This window comes from Ranitomeya imitator, chromosome 1, assembly GCF_032444005.1.
Source record: "Ranitomeya imitator isolate aRanImi1 chromosome 1, aRanImi1.pri, whole genome shotgun sequence".
In the NCBI taxonomy this organism is placed as follows: domain Eukaryota; kingdom Metazoa; phylum Chordata; class Amphibia; order Anura; family Dendrobatidae; genus Ranitomeya; species Ranitomeya imitator.
The window spans coordinates 1,107,400,212-1,107,420,519 of NC_091282.1; the positions used below are offsets into that span (position 1 = coordinate 1,107,400,212).

A 20,308-nucleotide genomic window follows, 5' to 3' on the forward strand; every position below is an offset into this window, starting at 1 on the left:
GAAGTGGCAGAAATAAATGAAGGACACAAGGTTGCAGTCTCTTTACCTTTTACTAGTGATATACAGTCACAGTCCAGGGTGCGGATCACAGGTGATGGTGGGGTCCGTGCAGCCTGGAAGCGATTAAGAGTCCCTTTAACCAGGTGGGGTTCAAAGCCTTCCTTACTGCACTGTACGATGCATCCCTTGCTGCCTGAGGCTTCTCACAAGGTCCTCTCTCTCTTTATCCTAGGAGAGTATCCGCATGGTAGCCAATGCGAGCGTTTTCAAAGCTGTCTCTACTGTGGTGACTCCGGGCTCTATATATTGCTGTGCCTTCGGGTATAGCTGTAGACAGGCAACTTTAAATCTCCTGCCCTCTGGTTTCTGCTATGGGGCATACAGTCCCACACAACCTTGAACTCCCGGTGTTCGGTTCCTACGCTTCAGCGTGGAGGGAGCTCAGTCGCAGCTCCCCTCCAGCTCCTCATTTCTCCTGTAATTCTTCTCTCTCACACTCTCCTACAGATTTAACTAACTCCTCCTCCAAGCCAGAGCATATATAGGGAAGTTCCCCTGAAACTGGGTCTAGAACTTCCCCTTCTGGCCAGGAGTCAGAACAAGTTGCATGTATGTGTTGCCTGTTAAAGCGATCCTCCGCGCTTCCAGGCATGGCATCACCCTCCCCGAGAGGAAGGCAATACCACTGTGGTACCCAGACTCCTGGGGTGCCACATTCCCCCCTCGTTAAATACAGTACTCCCGGACTGGGAAAATACAAACAACAGGTTAGGAAGTGCAAACATTTTTGAAATATACAACAGGCTAAACAGGTAAAAAACTTTAGCATAGTCAACACGTTATCAAAGCGCAACTGGTCTAATACCAGGGTGTCCTTTTTCACCAACTGTAATGATGCGGCGGACCCGTTCTAAACCCCCAATATAGGCATTGGGTGGGCTGCAAGGCGTAAACATCTAGACCTTTCTTTGGCCACATCAATCAGTTTTTGTTTCGGTCCTTTGAAACAAACAAGGTTCTACTCATGCTGCCAGTGCGTGGTAAAACCAATATGATGCACCTTAAGAGGTGCCAACTATTTACAAAGAAAGTTTTCAGGTAATTTACCGTCCATTTAAACTTTCAATAAACAAAAATCAAACATTTCTAAACAGGTAACAACAATTATTGCCATTTTACATTTTAGTTTCTGTAACAGGCTGGTATCTGACCTCTGGTACTATGCGTAGATCTACACAGTTAAGGGATTGAGAGTGACCTGACCGGATTCACTATGCTTGCTACCACTGGTGTAGTGCACTCTCTTATGACTAAGCTACTGGTGATTCTATGTAGCACAGGTATACCTGATTTTCTACGAGTACTTCTGCTCACTGTGGGCATGATAGATTCACCAATAGCAGGGGGTGGATTCTCTTGCTCCACTGCAGGTGTGACGTCTGCTGCTTGAGCTCGCTGGCGTAGAGTCTCTTCTGCTTCAGGTTGACTTTGAGTCACATCTCTTTCTGGTACTTCCAACTGGGGAAAGGTCAAAACGGGCACTACTATGGCTTGATTTACTTGAGTCCATGACTGGGGAAAGTCTCCAAGAACTATATGGATTTTCTTTTCCTCCTCTTCTGTGGGTTGAGGGCTATCTTGTTAATTCTCCTTGTCTGTCAGTTGGTCAGGGCATACCTTCAGATGACGATTTTCAGTATCCAGCAAGGACTTTACTTCCCTTTGCGCTGCACCAATTAATTGTCCAGTTTGGATGCTGACCTTTTGATGTTCTGACAGGGGTACAATACATTTCAAATAGGCTGCAGAGTCTCTCTTTAAAGTCACTCAGCGTGTGGGACTCCCCTGAATACTGTGGCAACCAGGCTGCTCCCGGTATATAGGGCATGGATAACGGCATTATGGGAGCTGGAGCTGCGGCGGGGTCCAACAGGTTCATAGGTGCTGCGGCCACTGCAGGGCTTGGTGGCATCATGGGGGCTGCAGCTGTGGCCACCGCTGGATCTCCTGATGTCCCATCATCAGAGTCTGCAACGTTTCCACCAATGCTCTGTACGGTGCTCCTTCCGGTTCTCTGTCCGGGGCCTCCTGCTTCTTCACTCGCATACAGCCGAGCATGGAGCACTGCTTCCTTTCCACGCTCCGCCCAAGAAGTCACACCTCCTTCTTCCCTTCACACTCCATGCGGCACGGCAATGGTAGCTAACACACAACTTAACAGAGTCCAAGATAATGGGAAAGTCTTTAAAGGAGTTCTTTTGAATAAAGAATGTTCGTGACGCCACCTGTGGTATTCGGTCAGGGATGCTCCAACGCTGCTAAAAGGAGTCCACTGGGATAATGATACTGCAGTAGGGATAGTATGGCTTCCCATAGGTGAAGCTTAATCCCCAGGGCTTCCGATGTAGTGGGTAAAGATGACAGATGGTGTAGTGTTAGAAAGAATTGGAGGACACAAGGTTGGAGTCTCTTTACCTTTTACTGGTGGTATAAAGCCACAATCCAGGGTGCGGATCACAGGTGATGGTGGGGTTCAGGCAGCATGGAAGTGATTAAGAGTCTCTTTAACCAGGTGGGGTTCAAAGCCTTCCTTACTGCACTGTACTATGCGTCCCTTTCTGCCTGAGGCTTCTCACAAGGTCCTCTCTTTGTCCAAGCCAAGCCTTTTCACAGGTGTCTCTACTGCAGTGACTCCAGGCTCTATATGTTGATGTCCCTTCGGGTGTAGTTGTGGACAGGCAAATTTAAATCTCCTGCACTCCGGTTTCTGCTGTGGGGCATAAATGTCATGGTTTACTGGGTTCTCGGGTATGGTCAGGGCCGTATTTGCCACTAGGCACTTGAGGGCACGTGCCTAGGGCGGCAGGATGCGGGGGGGGGGGCGGCACCTGAGCAAGGCAAGGTGTTTTTTTTTAAAGTTTTTTTTTTTTTTTTTATAATCCGGGTCCGGCCGCCCGCCCTCCTCCCTCCCTCCCTCCTCCTCCCGGCCTCCTCCTCCCTCCTCTGGCTGCTGCAGGGGTCTCAGATACAGCGCCGTCACGTAGTGCAGTGTGCACAGGGATCCGGAAACGGAAATAAGTCACATGTAAGCCCTACCCCCTCCTCGCTTAGGCGCCAAATTTGGTTACTGCCTGACAGTCCTGTGTCGGCCGCCCACCCACCTGTCTTCCGGCTGCTGTGGGGGTCTTGGATCCCAGCAGGCTGGGCTGGGCCGGGGCGCAGGGTGCAGATGCCCCTGCTACGGTCCCCCAGCTTCTGGCTGCTTGCTGGGTTAAAGGCTGAGTGTTGGCAGCCGCATCCCTGCACTGCAGACACGCCCACACTGTGTGCAGTCAGTGTCTGCCGAACTCACCTGACTGGAAGGAGGAGATCCAGATCGTAGCTGGCTAGTGCGGTCCTGGGATCTGACAGGTAAGTGGAGAACACTGGGCCAGAGCGAGACCGCCGGCTGGCGGCACACTGCTGCGGGGTTATCCTGCTGAGGCCAGAAGGAACGGCTGCTGTGATGGGTATGTGCAGTCTATGTGTGTGTGCATACTGTGCCCCCCTGTGCAGTGTATATATGTGTGTGTGTGCATACTGTGCCCCCCTGTGCAGTGTATATATGTGTGTGTGCATACTGTGCCCCCTGTGCAGTGTATATATGTGTGTGTGCATACTGTGCCCCCCTGTGCAGTGTATATATGTGTGTTTGAGCATACTGTGCCCCCCTGTGCAGTGTATATATGTGTGTGTGCATACTGTGCCCCCCTGTGCAGTGTATATATATGTGTGTGTGTGCATACTGTGCCCCCCTGTGCAGTGTATATATGTGTGTGTGCATACTGTGCCCCCCTGTGCAGTGTATATATGTGTGTGTGCATACTGTGCCCCCGATGCAGTGTATATATGTGTGTGTGTGCATACTGTGCCCCCCTGTGCAGTGTATATATGTGTGTGTGTGCATACTGTGCCCCCTGTGCAGTGTATATATGTGTGTGTGCATACTGTGCCCCCCTGTGCAGTGTATATATGTGTGTGTGCATACTGTGCCCCCCTGTGCAGTGTATATATGTGTGTGTGTGCATACTGTGCCCCCTGTGCAGTGTATATATGTGTGTATGCATACTGTGCCCCCCTGTGCAGTGTATATATGTGTGTGTATGCATACTGTGCCCCCCTGTGCAGTGTATATATGTGTGTGTGCATACTGTGCCCCCCTGTGCAGTGTATATATGTGTGTGTGCATACTGTGCCCCCCTGTGCAGTGTATATATGTGTGTGTGTGCATACGGTGCCCCCTGTGCAGTGTATATATGTGTGTGTGCATACTGTGCCCCCCTGTGCAGTGTATATATGTGTGTGTGCATACTGTGCCCCCCTGTGCAGTGTATATATGTGTGTGTGCATACTGTGCCCCCTGTGCAGTGTATATATGTGTGTGTGTGCATACTGTGCCCCCCTGTGCAGTGTATATATGTGTGTGTGCATACTGTGCCCCCTGTGCAGTGTATATATGTGTGTGTGCATACTGTGCCCCCTGTGCAGTGTATATATGTGTGTGTGCATACTGTGCCCCCCTGTGCAGTGTATATATGTGTGTGTGCATACTGTGCCCCCCTGTGCAGTGTATATATGTGTGTGTGTGCATACGGTGCCCCCCTGTGCAGTGTATATATGTGTGTGTGCATACTGTGCCCCCCTGTGCAGTGTATATATGTGTGTGTGCATACTGTGCCCCCCTGTGCAGTGTATATATGTGTGTGTGCATACTGTGCCCCCTGTGCAGTGTATATATGTGTGTGTGTGTGCATACTGTGCCCCCTGTGCAGTGTATATATGTGTGTGTGCATACTGTGCCCCCTGTGCAGTGTATATATGTGTGTGTGCATACTGTGCCCCCTGTGCAGTGTATATATGTGTGTGTGCACACTGTGCCCCCCTGTGCAGTGTATATATGTGTGTGTGCATACTGTGCCCCCTGTGCAGTGTATATATGTGTGTGTGCATACTGTGCCCCCCTGTGCAGTGTATATATGTGTGTGTGCATACTGTGCCCCCCTGTGCAGTGTATATATGTGTGTGTGTGTGCATACTGTGCCCCCCTGTGCAGTGTATATATGTGTGTGTGTGCATACTGTGCCCCCCTGTGCAGTGTATATATGTGTGTGTGCATACTGTGCCCCCTGTGCAGTGTATATATGTGTGTGTGTGCATACTGTGCCCCCCTGTGCAGTGTATATATGTGTGTGTGCATACTGTGCCCCCCTGTGCAGTGTATATATGTGTGTGTGTGCATACTGTGCCCCCCTGTGCAGTGTATATATGTGTGTGTGCATACTGTGCCCCCCTGTGCAGTGTATATATGTGTGTGTGCATACTGTGCCCCCCTGTGCAGTGCATATATGTGTGTGTGTGCATACTGTGCCCCCCTGTGCAGTGTATACATGTGTGTGTGCATACTGTGCCCCCCTGTGCAGTGTATATATGTGTGTGTGCATACTGTGCCCCCCTGTGCAGTGTATATATGTGTGTGTGTGCATACTGTGCCCCCCTGTGCAGTGTATACATGTGTGTGTGCATACTGTGCCCCCCTGTGCAGTGTATATATGCGTGTGTGCATACTGTGCCCCCCTGTGCAGTGTATATATGTGTGTGTGTGCATACGGTGCCCCCCTGTGCAGTGTATATATGTGTGTGTGCATACTGTGCCCCGCTGTGCAGTGTATATATGTGTGTGTGCATACTGTGCCCCCTGTGCAGTGTATATATGTGTGTGTGCATACTGTGCCCCCCTGTGCAGTGTATATATGTGTGTGTGTGTGTGCATACGGTGCCCCCCTGTGCAGTGTATATATGTGTGTGTGCATACGGTGCCCCCCTGTGCAGTGTATATATGTGTGTGTGCATACTGTGCCCCCTGTGCAGTGTATATATGTGTGTGTGCATACTGTGCCCCCTGTGCAGTGTATATATGTGTGTGTGCATACTGTGCCCCCCTGTGCAGTGTATATATGTGTGTGTGTGCATACGGTGCCCCCCTGTGCAGTGTATATATGTGTGTGTGCATACTGTGCCCCCCTGTGCAGTGTATATATGTGTGTGTGCATACTGTGCCCCCCTGTGCAGTGTATATATGTGTGTGTGCATACTGTGCCCCCTGTGCAGTGTATATATGTGTGTGTGTGCATACTGTGCCCCCTGTGCAGTGTATATATGTGTGTGTGCATACTGTGCCCCCTGTGCAGTGTATATATGTGTGTGTGCATACTGTGCCCACTGTGCAGTGTATATATGTGTGTGTGCACACTGTGCCCCCCTGTGCAGTGTATATATGTGTGTGTGCATACTGTGCCCCCTGTGCAGTGTATATATGTGTGTGTGCATACTGTGCCCCCCTGTGCAGTGTATATATGTGTGTGTGCATACTGTGCCCCACTGTGCAGTGTATATATGTGTGTGTGTGTGCATACTGTGCCCCCCTGTGCAGTGTATATATGTGTGTGTGTGCATACTGTGCCCCCCTGTGCAGTGTATATATGTGTGTGTGCATACTGTGCCCCCTGTGCAGTGTATATATGTGTGTGTGTGCATACTGTGCCCCCCTGTGCAGTGTATATATGTGTGTGTGCATACTGTGCCCCCCTGTGCAGTGTATATATGTGTGTGTGTGCATACTGTGCCCCCCTGTGCAGTGTATACATGTGTGTGTGCATACTGTGCCCCCCTGTGCAGTGTATACATGTGTGTGTGCATACTGTGCCCCCCTGTGCAGTGCATATATGTGTGTGTGTGCATACTGTGCCCCCCTGTGCAGTGTATACATGTGTGTGTGCATACTGTGCCCCCCTGTGCAGTGTATATATGTGTGTGTGCATACTGTGCCCCCCTGTGCAGTGTATATATGTGTGTGTGTGCATACGGTGCCCCCCTGTGCAGTGTATATATGTGTGTGTGCATACTGTGCCCCGCTGTGCAGTGTATATATGTGTGTGTGCATACTGTGCCCCCCTGTGCAGTGTATATATGTGTGTGTGCATACTGTGCCCCCCTGTGCAGTGTATATATGTGTGTGTGTGCATACGGTGCCCCCCTGTGCAGTGTATATATGTGTGTGTGCATACGGTGCCCCCCTGTGCAGTGTATATATGTGTGTGTGCATACTTTGCCCCCTGTGCAGTGTATATATGTGTGTGTGCATACTGTGCCCCCTGTGCAGTGTATATATGTGTGTGTGCATACTGTGCCCCCTGTGCAGTGTATATATGTGTGTGCATACTGTGCCCCCCTGTGCAGTGTATATATGTGTGTGTGCATACGGTGCCCCCCTGTGCAGTGTATATATGTGTGTGTGTGCATACTGTGCCCCCCTGTGCAGTGTATATATGTGTGTGTGCATACGGTGCCCCCCTGTGCAGTGTATATATGTGTGTGTGTGCATACTGTGCCCCCCTGTGCAGTGTATATATGTGTGTGTGCATACTGTGCCCCCTGTGCAGTGTATATATGTGTGTGTGCATACGGTGCCCCCCTGTGCAGTGTATATATGTGTGTGTGCATACTGTGCCCCCTGTGCAGTGTATATATGTGTGTGTGCATACTGTGCCCCCCTGTGCAGTGTATATATGTGTGTGTGCATACTGTGCCCCCCTGTGCAGTGTATATATGTGTGTGTGCATACTGTGCCCCCCTGTGCAGTGTATATATGTGTGTGTGCATACTGTGCCCCCCTGTGCAGTGTATATATGTGTGTGTGCATACTGTGCCCCCCTGTGCAGTGTGTATATATGTGTGTGTGTGCATACTGTGCCCCCCTGTGCAGTGCATATATCTGTGTGTGCATACTGTGCCCCCTGTGCAGTGTATATATGTGTGTGTGTGCATACTGTGCCCCCATGTGCAGTGTATATATATGTGTGTGTGCATACTGTGCCCCCCTGTGCAGTGTATATATATATGTGTGTGTGTGTGTGTGTGTGCATACTGTGCCCCCTGTGCAGTGTGTGTGAGTGTATACACATGTCCCTGCCCTGTAATAGCGTCCCCGGTCCAGTAATAGCGGTCTCCTGTCTTGTAAACAGAATCACAGGAGGCCGAGTCCCTTCCTCTGGAAGTCTGCAGTGGCAGAAGTGGGACAATGCAGCGGGCCCTGAATGGGAGGAGGGGGTGTCACAGCGGTGCAATGCTGCGGGCCCGATGTTGGCGGTAACTGACGGTACTGCCATCACACTAGCAGTATTTGGTCAGTATTTTACATCAGTATTTGTGGCCAAAACCAGGAGTGGGTGATAAATGCAGAAGTGGTGTATATGTTTCTGTTATACTTTTCCTCTAATTGTTCCACTCCTGGTTTTGGCTACAAATAATGATGTAAAATACTGACCAAATACTGCTATAGTGTAACAGCAACCTAATAGCTAAGTGGACATATTTCTAAAGCTGTGGGCCACTAAAGGCGGAGATTGGGATCTTGGTCCAGATGCGATCTCAGTCTGCAAATGCGCCGCCTGTGGCGGCCATCTTCCTGAATCCCTCCACAGGGAAAACAATGCACTTACGCCGTAGCCTGGAGCCCTCATTATCGTAGGAATATGTCAGGCAATAAATTGTTTTTCTAAGCTTTATAGTGTAGTTTTAGGTCAGGGAGGGATGGTTAGGGATGAGCTAGCAATGTGCAGGGACAGGTAGTGATGGCTACTTGCAGACATTGTTTAGCACTTGTGGTTTTGCACTTGTGGTGAGACAAAAAAAAACACTGCTAGCAATTTTTTTTTCCATTGTTGCAAGTGCTGCACATGTCCGCAAGTCCCATAGGGAATGAATGAGGCCGAACGCAGTGTTGCCGTAAGTGATCTGCTACGTGGCAGATGCAGAAAAACTGCCGGATTTTCCGCGAATGGCAAAAATCACTGATGTGAAAGTAGCCTAAGTCACTGCCGACAAAGTCTGCATTAGGCTACTTTCACACTAGCGTTGTTTTCAATACGTCGCAGTGCGTCGTTTAGGGGAAAAAATGCATCCTGCAAAGTTGTTTGCAGGATGCGTTTTTGCCCCATAGAGTAACATTACCGACGCATTGCGACACGTCGCAACCATCGTGCGACGGTTGCGCCGTGTTGTGGCGGACCGCCGGGAGCAAAAAACGTTAAATGTAACGTTTTTTGCTGCCGACGGACCGCTTTTTCCGACCGCGCATGGGCGGCCGGAACTCCGCCCCCACCACCCGCACCTAACAATGGGGCAGTGGATGAGCCGGAGAAATGCATCCGCTGCCTCCGTTGTGCGGCGCATCAAACACTAGCGTCGGAATCTCGGCCCGACGCACTGCGATGGGCCGAATCCGACGCTATGTGTGAAAGTAGCCTTAGTCATACTCACCAATGAGGGAGGCAGCACGAAAAGTGCCTAGGGCAGCAGAAACTCTAAATACGGCCCTGGGCATGGTAGTTGCAGGGTCAACTCGAATGGCCTCTTTCTGGGTCCTGGGAGGCTTTTTATAGCCTCTCTGTGAGGTCAATCCTTGTTGTTTATACTCTGACCCTTGGCTGAGTGTGTCTGACCCTGGTGTGCCTCTGCTTTGTGCATGTTGTACTGTTGTTTGTCTGTTTGGTTTCTGATCTGGTTCCATCCTTGTTGTGATTCTTGCCTGCTATTTCTGTACCGTCTATTGCCCGTTCTGGTTTACTGATCTCTTACTACATCCTGACTATTCTTCTGACTGCCCCTGTGTACTGCTCTGAACTCTTTGTTTATGACCTTGGCTTGTGTGACTATGTTTCTTCCTGTCACCCCTTTTAACATCCTTGGCTCCTCTCTTTCTTACACTTTCTCCCAGAGCCGCTGCAACCCCCTGCTTCAGGCTCAAACAGCGTAAGTGGTGCTAAGCTCTGCCCACCCCCTCTGACACACGATCATGTGACTGCAGGTCCTGTCTGACTTCTCTGGAGAGCGGCTAGCCCTGGCAGTGCCGCTGCTACCATTCTCGTTCACAGCTCCTCGGTGTCACAGGCTGTCCCTAGCAGCAGGCTAGCCTCCTGTGCTGTCGTCAGTGAGTGCCCGTCAGGTAGCTGGTCCTGACATTCTAAACAACCGTTACAGTTTTTTTTTTTTTTTTTTTTTAGGGGGGAGATTAAGGAGTGTTACCTTCATGGATCCTATGCAGGCATTAGCATATCAGGTGAAACATCTGATGCAAATGTTGCAGAAATTGAATATGGAGCAGCACACAATGGCTCAGACCCTACAGCAGCTGGTAGATACCGTACAGGGGGCTGTCGCTGCGGGGTCTCTTTGTACTGGTGGTAGAGATGTGTCATTGGTATCTCCTGAATCTCCAGTAAAACTTCCCCACCCCTTCTGAGGGGATAAAAAGGAGTTTGGAGCCTTCAGGGAGAGGTGGAAACTTTTTTCTCCCTGAGGTCTCGTTCTTCAGGGTACGAGTTCCAGAGGGTGGGGTCATTAATTCCCTTCTTTGGGGGGCTCCACAAGCCTGGGCCTTTTCTCTCTCATCTTCTGCTTCTGAGAGGATGACTGTTGAGACCTTTTTCAGTGCCCTGGGCCACATCTATGATGAGCCTGACAGGGTCCGTATGGCTGAGGACATGGTAATAAGTACTTGGGAGGGCAAACATTCTGCTGAGTGGTTATGTTCAGAGTTCTGACGTTGGGCTGCAGAGGTGTTCTGCGACGATGCCACCCTTCGAGGGCTATTCCGCAGAGGCCTGTCTTGATGCCTCCAGGATGTTCTGGCCCTTCATCCTTCACCTGACACTTTGGAGGATGCCATAACCCAGGCCATAGGAATGAACTGCAGATTACGCACCAGGGGTGTCATGCAGTGTGAAACTTCACTATTTGTTGGCAGCTAAGAGACTGGGGCCGCTCCTGACGCCATGGAAATTGGTCTTACCTCGCTAAAAGAGAAGGAGAAAATACGTCGCCTGGAGAAACAACTGTTATTATTGCGGAGAGCCCGGACATTGGAGAAAAGATTGCCCCTCCTCTCCGTCATCCTCTAAGATGACGGGAAGCGACTAGGTCTGGGTGGGTGCGGTCGAGGAGGCTGCCTAGACCTTCAGGTACTGTTTTCCTCATGTATTAAAGTCTTCTTAAAGGTGGAACTGTGGATAGAAAATTATCGTTTTTTCTCTACAGCATTGGTGGACAGTGGGAATTTAAAGAATTCTTATGGTAGTTCAAATTTGATTATTTTATATGCCAATATTGATAAGTTTATGGTGATCAAAATAAATTGGCAACAACGATCTACTTGCTAAAGAGCATAAAGTTCTCTAACACAGATATTCTTGAAGGGTTGTTTTCACTTGCCATCTTCGGGAGTGCATTGATCTTCTACCTTCTGGCTTCCCTTTTTTCCAGAGGGTGGTGTTCTTCTGAAGATTGGCAGTTCTGGCCTGTTTATTTTTTCAAACTCTTTTTATTTGTTTTAAACAGTACATATCAACCCAATAACATGTCATAGACTCCATGTCAAGATGTCTTTTCCATTCTGTTCAATATGACATTATTGTCACAACAATACACTTATATAAACTCTACCTACTCTGTAGTCCCTACCCTTAATCGCCCTCTCCCACCTCTCTGCGCGCATCCATAAAAATCTAGAGTTTATGGAATCGGGATGTGTCCATCAATACACTTAAGGAGATTCCATCTGGTGTCCTTCAACTGAGCTCTCAGTCTTTCTTTGATAGATGGTGATAATGTAGGAATAAGAAAAGACCAAATCGTGAGAAACCTCCCCGTTAGTCTCTCTCTGTCAGTTAATGTTTCCAACCAATCCATTTTGAATAGGAACATTATTTTTGTCTGTATTAGTGATTGGGATGGTATATTAGAGTTCAACCAATGGTGTAATATGCTCTTCCTAACTGCCGAAGCCCATATTACCAAAATTGCTTTTATATGTTTGGGCAGATATTGCTGAGATTCCACTAGCATATTGAAGATTGCCCATTGCGGTGTAAGTGGAAATGTAATATGAAAGGTAATCTGTAGTTTTACATGTAACCTATGCCACAAATCTTGTATTCTTGGAAAACTCCACAGGTGATGGAGGAAGTTTATGTTGTGTGTTCCACATTTTGAGCATGTATACAATGTTTTGGGTGTCATTTTGGCCTGCATTGACGCAGTGATGTATGCCCTATGAAGAATCAATAAAGCCATGTCCGTGTAACTACTATAGGGAATACATTTCTTCTGTTTCAGCCATTTCTAGGCAACCCTAAATTCATGAATAATTGTCCATCTGTACACTATGTGGCCTTGGCAAAACAGGGATGCACCATGGTGGCTGACATGTTGGATCTTTCCTTTTTTTAGACACAGGCCTCTTCATTCCTAAGAATGAGCGCGTTAAGGACCTTCGATGACGTCGCGGCTTGTGATTGGTCGCGTGAGCGGTCACATGACGCTACCGCGACCAATCACAAGCTGCGACGTCATCGAAGGTCCTTAACGCGCTCATTCTTAGGAAGGGAATCATGGCGGTTGCAGCGGTGACAACCAGGGCGCGTCCGAGGGTAAGTATATTAATATTTTTTATTTATATTCTTTATTTTACACATGAATATGGATCCCAGGGCCTGAAGGAGAGTTTCCTCTCCTTCAGACCCTGGGAACCATAGAGGAATACCTTCCGATATTTGTGTCCCATTGACTTGTATTGGTATTGGATATTGGTATCGGCGATATCCGATATTTTTCGGATATCGGCCGATACCATCCAATGCCGATACTTTCAAATATCGGACGGTATCGCTCAACACTAGTTGTAAATAATTCAGGACATTCTTCCTATTTACAGGGGAGTTGAGCCCATTCACTTTCCAAAAACACCAGTAAAGAGATTGTGTTATGGATACCTCTCAGTTGGCTGTGATCGCCATTAACCTAACCCTGAGTGCGGAAACAGCCATGAAATTATCAAAATTTGTATTCCAGCTCCCCACTCATCCCATCGAGTAAGTGTTGGTGCTGTTGAAACCTGTAAGCCGTGGGCTTTCTCAATCCTGATTTCCCCTGACCTGCGTTTAAATTCAACATTTTCTGAAGCCATTCTAATGTGATGTTAATGAGATCAGATGATGGGACCGACTTGGAGTGGCCCACCAGCCTTAAATTATTTTTATGAGATCTATTTTCTAGGTCATTGACCTTCTCCAATAGAAATGAAGTTTCTTTTTCTTTGGCCTCTAGTCTTCCTGTAAAGAGGGGGGGCTGTATGGGGCGCAGCTAAAAGGAGGCCCCCACATGACTGCGTTGCCATGGGAGCAGTGCAGTAGGTTTTTAAAAATAAAGAAGTTATGAGAAAAGGGGCCCGGGGATTGGAAGAGTAGGATTGGGGGTGGGGATTTATGCAAAAGGGAGGTGGGTGCATGGGAAAGTGCGGGAAAAGGGAGATCAGTCACCTTAGATGGGCGAAGTGAGTGGACCTGCTGCCACAGCCTCTTACCATGTCTTCCGTGGACAGCCTGGTCGCTCAGCTTCGCCGGGAGGCCAGATCCAGGAGGGCCGGATGGCTGGAGGAGCAGCTCACAGGGCTGCTCGGAGTCAGTGGGAGCCAGGACAGCGGGAGCTGGGGCAGCAGAACCAGGCGGTCTAGGCCGCCAGACAGGCTGTCCCCCGACACGACACCGCGCGGCAGGCGCAGGCCGCGGAGCCCCTCCCAGGACCCTGCGGGGGCTGGGGGATGCGGCGGATCCACCTTGCCCGCCCCCTCCCCCGGCAGGAATCCACCTGGCGGCCCTGCCGGCGCGAGGCGGCGCGGTGCTGGGCGAGCGGTGCAGACGCGGCAGGACGCCGGCGCTGCACAGGATGCCAGGGCCGCACTTCGGTGCGGCCTGGCAGAGGGTGCGGCGGCGCCGCAGCACCGAGAATGGCAGCTTCTACCCGCCGGGGAGCATCTCCCGCGGTGGCGGCAACGTGAGCGGCGGGACGGGGGAGGAGCCCAGCGGCGGCGGCAGCATCCACCAGGCAGGAGCCGGGAAGTATCGCGGCGGGTGCAATTGCGGCGGGTGCACCCGGATCCCACCCCCCCAGTGCACCTGGCTCCGCTACAGGACGGCAGAGCAGATTATCAGGCAGGACAGCGGCGGCATCACGGCAAGGAGCGGGTCGCGGTCGCGCCGCAGGAGCGGCGTCCAGAGGAGACAGTCCAGCGGCTGGAAACAGAGGAATCACGGAGCCGGACAGATCCAGATCCAGCAGGAGGTCGAGGGACCGGTCGCCTTCGCCAGTCTCGGTCCCCCCTGGTGACGTGGAGGCCAGGGGCGCGGGCCTGGGGCAGATGAGCGGCAGCGATGATTCCGGGAACGAACATCGCGACGAAATGGACCAGCAGGATTCAGGAAGCACGGCTGGTGGGGACACAGCACCTGCACAGCCACGTGAGTACATGTCCAGTCTTTCCCCAGTGCCGGGTGTTTCGGGTGTAGTGGAGCGGGGTGGGGGCAGTAATGAGGTTCCGGGGGTTAGAGAGCTTTTAGCGGGTATGTCGCAGATTTTGCGTAGATTGGATGGGGGCGGGGGTAGCTCAGTTGCTAATAGTGTGGGATCGTCGCCCGCTGGTGCCTGGGTGTCGGTTGCCGGGGGCGTAGCAGGGGGTTCGAACGAGATTGCGAGCTCGGGTAGTGGGACGCCTGTTCCTGCAGCGGGGGTGTCGGTGTCGGTACAAACGGAAACGGGAAAAGGTGATACCGTTAAGTTAGACGACAGGGCAAAAGGCGAGGTATATGTGTGTTTTGAGGGTCCGCTGGGGGCCCATTTGAAGAAAGAAGTCAAGGAGAGGGTCTGGAAAGATGAATACGTAGAGATTTTCTCTCTCCTTCCTTTAGAAAAATTTAACTTGGATAAAGGAAAGAAAGACGACAGCAAAAAGGAGGAGGAAGAAAAGAGGCGTTGGCGCCTTATTCCTCAGACGTTCGTTAACTGGCAGCAGGCCTTTGCCATTCTAGCGAGTGTTATAGGGGAGAAATTCTCCGAGAATTGCTCGGGCCTGTTTTGTTATTTGGATGCTATTGGTGAAGCGCATTGTACCTATGGGGGCCACGCTTGGCTGAGATACGATGAACAGTTCAGGCAGCGAAAAGCAGTGAGGCCGGAGATAAGGTGGGACCAAAAAGACATCGGGTTGTGGTTGAAGGTGATGGTGCGTTATGGGCAGTCCTTTCAGGGGGGAGGGGGGGGTAGCAGTCAGCAGTCAGGACAAAGTGGAGGACACGGGTCTCAGGGTTCAAAGGAAAAATCTGGGACATGCTGGCAGTTTAATGAAGGCCGGTGCAAGTATGGCACCACTTGTAAATTTAAACACGTGTGCTCCCACTGCAATGGGGCCTCTCACGGAGCCGCTAAGTGTTTCAAGAAATCATGGGGTAAGCCATCAGTGGGTGGCGGTCAAGGGGGTGACTCCGGTGAGGGTTCAAAAGATGGCCCCTTATCTAAGTAGATACCCGGATGTTAAAAAGGCGGAGGTTATTAGGGACGGTTTTCTTGAGGGGTTTAAGATCCCTCACCCGATGCATGTTGTTCCTTTTTCTACAAAAAATTTGAGATCAGCTAGCTTGCATGCGGAGGTTGTTTCGGCTAAATTGGCAAAAGAGGTTGAGCTGGGAAGAATGGCGGGGCCTTTTAGTTCGTTGCCCATGGCTGGTGTAATTGTTTCCCCGCTTGGGGTGGTGCCCAAGAAGGAGCCGAACAAGTTCCGGCTAATTCAGCATCTTTCGTATCCCAAAGGATCCTCAGTTAATGATGGGATTGCGGAGGAGTTGTGCTCCATTGTTTACACATCGTTTGATGCGGCGGTTCGGTGGGTGCGAATGTACGGGCCTGGAGCATTGCTGGCAAAAACGGACATCGAGTCGGCCTTTAGGCTCTTGCCTGTGCACCCGCAGAGCATTCCTTTGTTAGGTTGTTGGTGGGAGGGTGGTTTTTACTTGGATAGGTGTTTGCCTATGGGATGTTCGATTTCCTGTGCATTGTTTGAGACTTTCAGTACCTTTTTGGAGTGGGTAGTGAGAGATGTATCGGCCGTTCCTTCTGTCATTCACTACTTGGATGATTTTTTGTTTGTCGGTCCACCGGATTCAGCAGTGTGCGGTCATTTACTTGGGACCATGGAATGGGTGGCCGGACAGTTTGGTGTTCCTTTGGCACAGGAAAAAACGGAGGGCCCCTGCACGGTCCTGAGTTTCTTAGGGATTCTCATTGATTCTGAAAAAATGGAGTGTAGGTTGCCTGATGATAAGTTGGAGTTGCTTAAGCAAGAGGTGAGTCGGATTGGAAAATTGCGGAAGACTTCATTGAAGGAGTTGCAGTCGCTGCTGGGCCGCTTGAATTTTGCTTGTCGTATTATGCCAATGGGCAGGATATTTTGCCGCAGATTGTCCAGGGCGACGGCTGGAGTCCGGTCGGCTCATCATTTTATTCGTTTGGGTAGGGAGCATAAGGAGGACCTTCTTGTTTGGCAACGTTTTTTGGAAGGCTATAATGGCAGGTCGCTTATTCAGCAGGAGGATCTGAATGCTTTTGATTGCGAGATCTACACAGACGCAGCAGGTGGAGTTGGTTATGGGGCCTACTGTGGAGGAAAATGGAGCGTCGGGGTGTGGCCAGAGGATTGGCGAAAGAAGGGGCTTACCAAGAATTTGGCATTGTTGGAGTTGTTCCCGATTGTGGTGTCGGTGTTTGTTTGGGGTGACAGCTTTCGTGACCGGCGAGTACGTTTTCATTGCGATAACTCGAGCGTGGTGTCCGTGATTAACAGCCTATCTTCTTCTTCCCCTCCAGTAATTAGGTTGGTCAGGGAGTTGGTCTTGAGATGCTTGGAGTTGAATGCATGGATTTCGGCGGTGCACGTGCCAGGAGTTCAGAACAATATAGCTGATGCTTTGTCTCGTTTGCAGTGGGACCGATTCCGGGATTTGGCTCCAGATTCGGAGGCGGCAGGAGCAGCATGTCCTTTGCATCTGTGGCAGGTGGTTACGGAAGGGGAGGCCGATTGATCCAAGCCTCGGTGTCAAACAGGACATGGTCAGATTATGCGGCGTCATGGGCCATGTGGGAAAGTTGGTTGTTTCAATGCGGCTCGGCTGAGTCAGATAGCGACAGGGCAATGGCGTTATTGGCACTGGTAGGTAAGGTCGTGGAGTGGGGTTGGTCCGTGTCTAGGTTAAACAAGTTTATAGCAGGTTTGGCTTTTGGTTTTCAGTTGCAAGGATTGAGGGACGTCACAAAGGACTTTGTTATACGGCAGGCGTTGAAAGGTTTTCGTAAGGGTAATTCGACTTTTGATAAACGTAGGCCCATTTCTTTTGGGATGTTGCAGCGGTTAGGGGAGGCATTGGGCGTCATTTGTTCATCTCAGTTCGAGGTGGTACTGTTTCGATTGGCTTTTTCTTTAGCGTTTTTTGGTGCTTTGCGTCTGGGTGAATTGGTTTCCCCGAGCAAGGACAGGTCGGGTGGTCTTTTGGCGGAAGATGTGGTTTTTTGGGAAGGGGGAGTTGCTTTTTGGATAAGGCGTTCAAAGACGGATCAGCTAGGTAGGGGAAAGAAAGTAGTGCTAGGAAGAGTGGCGGGTAGCGGGATGTGTCCGCAACGCTGCTTAAAGGCATATTGGAATTTGTCATCGGTCAGGTCAGGCCCTCTGTTGCAACACCAAGAAGGGGATTTCTTGTCACGTTTCCAGTTTGTAGCCATTTTGAAGAAGGGCTTGGGTTTACTGGGTGTTAACCCGGAAAATTTCGGCTCGCATTCTTTTAGGATTGGGGCCGCATCTGAGGCCGATGGTTTGGGCCTCGGGCCGGAGGTGATCAAGAAAATAGGCAGGTGGAGTTCTAATCGTTACCTGTCTTATGTGCGGCATTAAATCAACAATGCGGGGTGAAGAAGTGCGTCTTTACGGATTGTTAATTGTGGTTGTGTTTTTCAGGTCGTGCCCCTCTTTTGGCGTGGATTGTCGGACACTCTTTCGTATATTGGGGCGCCCTCCGGGCCGATGCGCGCGCGAATGGTAGGCAACTGGGTTTCGGCCGAGAGGCAGTGATCATCCGTTGGATGGGGACTCGTGGTATGTCGTGGCGTAGTTTCTTGCCAGAATTCTCCCGCGCCGCCCGTCTGGATTGCCCCCCGGATATTCTAGTGGTTCACTTGGGGGGTAATGATTTGGGGGCAAAACCCGTGAGGGAACTCATTCGGGATATCCGTTATGACTTGTTGAGGCTCTGGGTATCTTTTCCCGGTATGATGACAGTGTGGTCGGACATTGTGCCACGGAAGACGTGGCGGGAGGCCCGTTCCCATAAAGGGATTAACAGAGCCAGGGTAAAATTGAACAGGATGGTGGCGAGTTTTGTGTCCCGGAATGGGGGTATTGCCGTGAGGCATTTCGAGCTGGAGGCCGGGGTCGGTAATTTCTGGAGGGATGATGGAGTGCATCTTAACGAGATCGGGATGGATTTATGGGCGCTCGGTCTACAGGAAGGAGTAGAAAGAGCTTTGGCGGTGGTGGGGCACTCACGAGCCTGAGGTGGTCAGGGCTGTTCGTGTGTGGCGGGGGGTGGGGTTCTTGGAGTTGGTGATGATGCTGATAGGGTTGATCTGGCTTTTGGTACGGGCTCTGGACGGGGTGTTTACCTCGGGAGCTTTGTGGTTGGTTTGCCCGAAATGGGTTACATGGTGCCCTCGAGCTGGTGGTTACGGCTGAGGGTAAATACGTGTTTTTTGGTCAAAATTTTGGGTAGGCTCTCTGCCTATTATGAGCCAGATTTTTTAGCTCCAAGAGCCCCCCCCCTCGAGGTTTTATATTTACTGTTTACATGTTGTTATTTATGTATTTGTTTGTTAATAAAATGGCCGCTGTGGCCAAATTATCCAAAAAAGAAATTAACGTGGTGGTGTGTTTTCTTGGGTAATAGATGGAGGGGTTAAGAGGGGCAAGGTAGTTGGGGGTGGGGGATGCTTTACGGAAAGGATCCTTTATTGGCTATACGCGGTCAAGAGGGGGGGCTGTATGGGGCGCAGCTAAAAGGAGGCCCCCACATGACTGCGTTGCCATGGGAACAGTGCAGTAGGTTTTTAAAAATAAAGAAGTTATGAGAAAAGGGGCCCGGGGATTGGAAGAGTAGGATTGGGGGTGGGGATTTATGCAAAAGGGAGGTGGGGGCTTGGGAAAGTGCGGGAAAAGGGAGATCAGTCACCTTAGACGGGCGAAGTGAGTCCCTCCCACCCTCCCTGTTTTTAGGGGTACTATGAGGCAACGTAATTTTAGTCAAGATCGGCAAGTTCGTTAATTCTTAATGTAAAAAAAAAAAAAAAGAGGGGGTCTTTTAAATTATATTTTCTTTTCTGTTTGATTTATTGAAGGCAAGAATTTTGTATTATTGTCACAGTGGCGTTGGCGGGGGGTGGGGTTCTTGGAGTTGGTGATGATGCTGATAGGGTTGATCTGGCTTTTGGTACGGGCTCTGGACGTGGTGTTTACCTCGGGAGCTTTGTGGTTGGTTTGCCCGAAATGGGTTACATGGTGCCCTCGAGCTGGTGGTTACGGCTGAGGGTAAATACGTGTTTTTTGGTCAAAATTTTGGGTAGGCTCTCTGCCTATTATGAGCCAGATTTTTTAGCTCCAAGAGCCCCCCCCCCTCGAGGTTTTATATTTACTGTTTACATGTTGTTATTTATGTATTTGTTTGTTAATAAAATGGCCGCTGTGGCCAAATTATCCAAAAAAGAAATTAACGTGGTGGTGTGTTTTCTTGGGTAATAGATGGAGGGGTTAAGAGGGGCAAGGTAGTTGGGGGTGGGGGATGCTTTACGGAAAGGATCCTTTATTGGCTATACGCGGTCATGTCTTTTACAGCCTCCTCCAGAAACTCTTTGCTCCGCCTCCACAAGAAGTGACCACAGTGTATTGACTTGCGACACTATCACCTCCGAGGCCTGGAAAGCCACCAGCCGATTGTCAATCTCTGGCATTAGACGGTCCATTATAGCTTAGGCTATGGGCTGTGGGTCGTCTCTGCAGTTATCACTTGCCAGCTTTGTGGGGGAATTTGCTGTTTGGGTACATGCTTCCCTTGCTATTTTTGCTCACAAATTTATCCATGGTGTATAGAGTCACTAATGTAGTCCTGTATAAAAGGCAGTGATGTCACTGGTAACTTTTTAGTCACATATAACTCTTTAAGGCAGTTCAGCTAAGATGCTGGTAGTTATGAGCTACATAGAGGAGTATTTGCTGATTCAGCAGAATGATTGTTTGAAGCAGCACTAGGACAGAGTATGTAAGTATCTGCTGCAGTCATGGTAGGCT

General features: G+C 50.1%; 1 protein-coding gene across 2 annotated transcripts in view; it reads left to right on the top strand.

Annotated features, from left to right (window-relative positions):
• The first annotated feature begins 3,316 nt into the window (after positions 1-3,316).
• Positions 3,317-20,308, top strand: part of KLKB1 (kallikrein B1) — a 194,258-nt gene continuing 177,266 nt past the window's right edge. The window contains exons 1-2 of one of the 2 annotated variants that reach the window (XM_069744367.1): positions 3,378-3,411; positions 10,844-11,057. The gene's annotated coding sequence lies outside the window, so the exon portion shown is untranslated. Of the gene's footprint in view, positions 3,412-10,843; positions 11,058-20,308 lie in introns of both variants that reach the window. The other variant, XM_069744368.1, reaches the window with a different exon arrangement.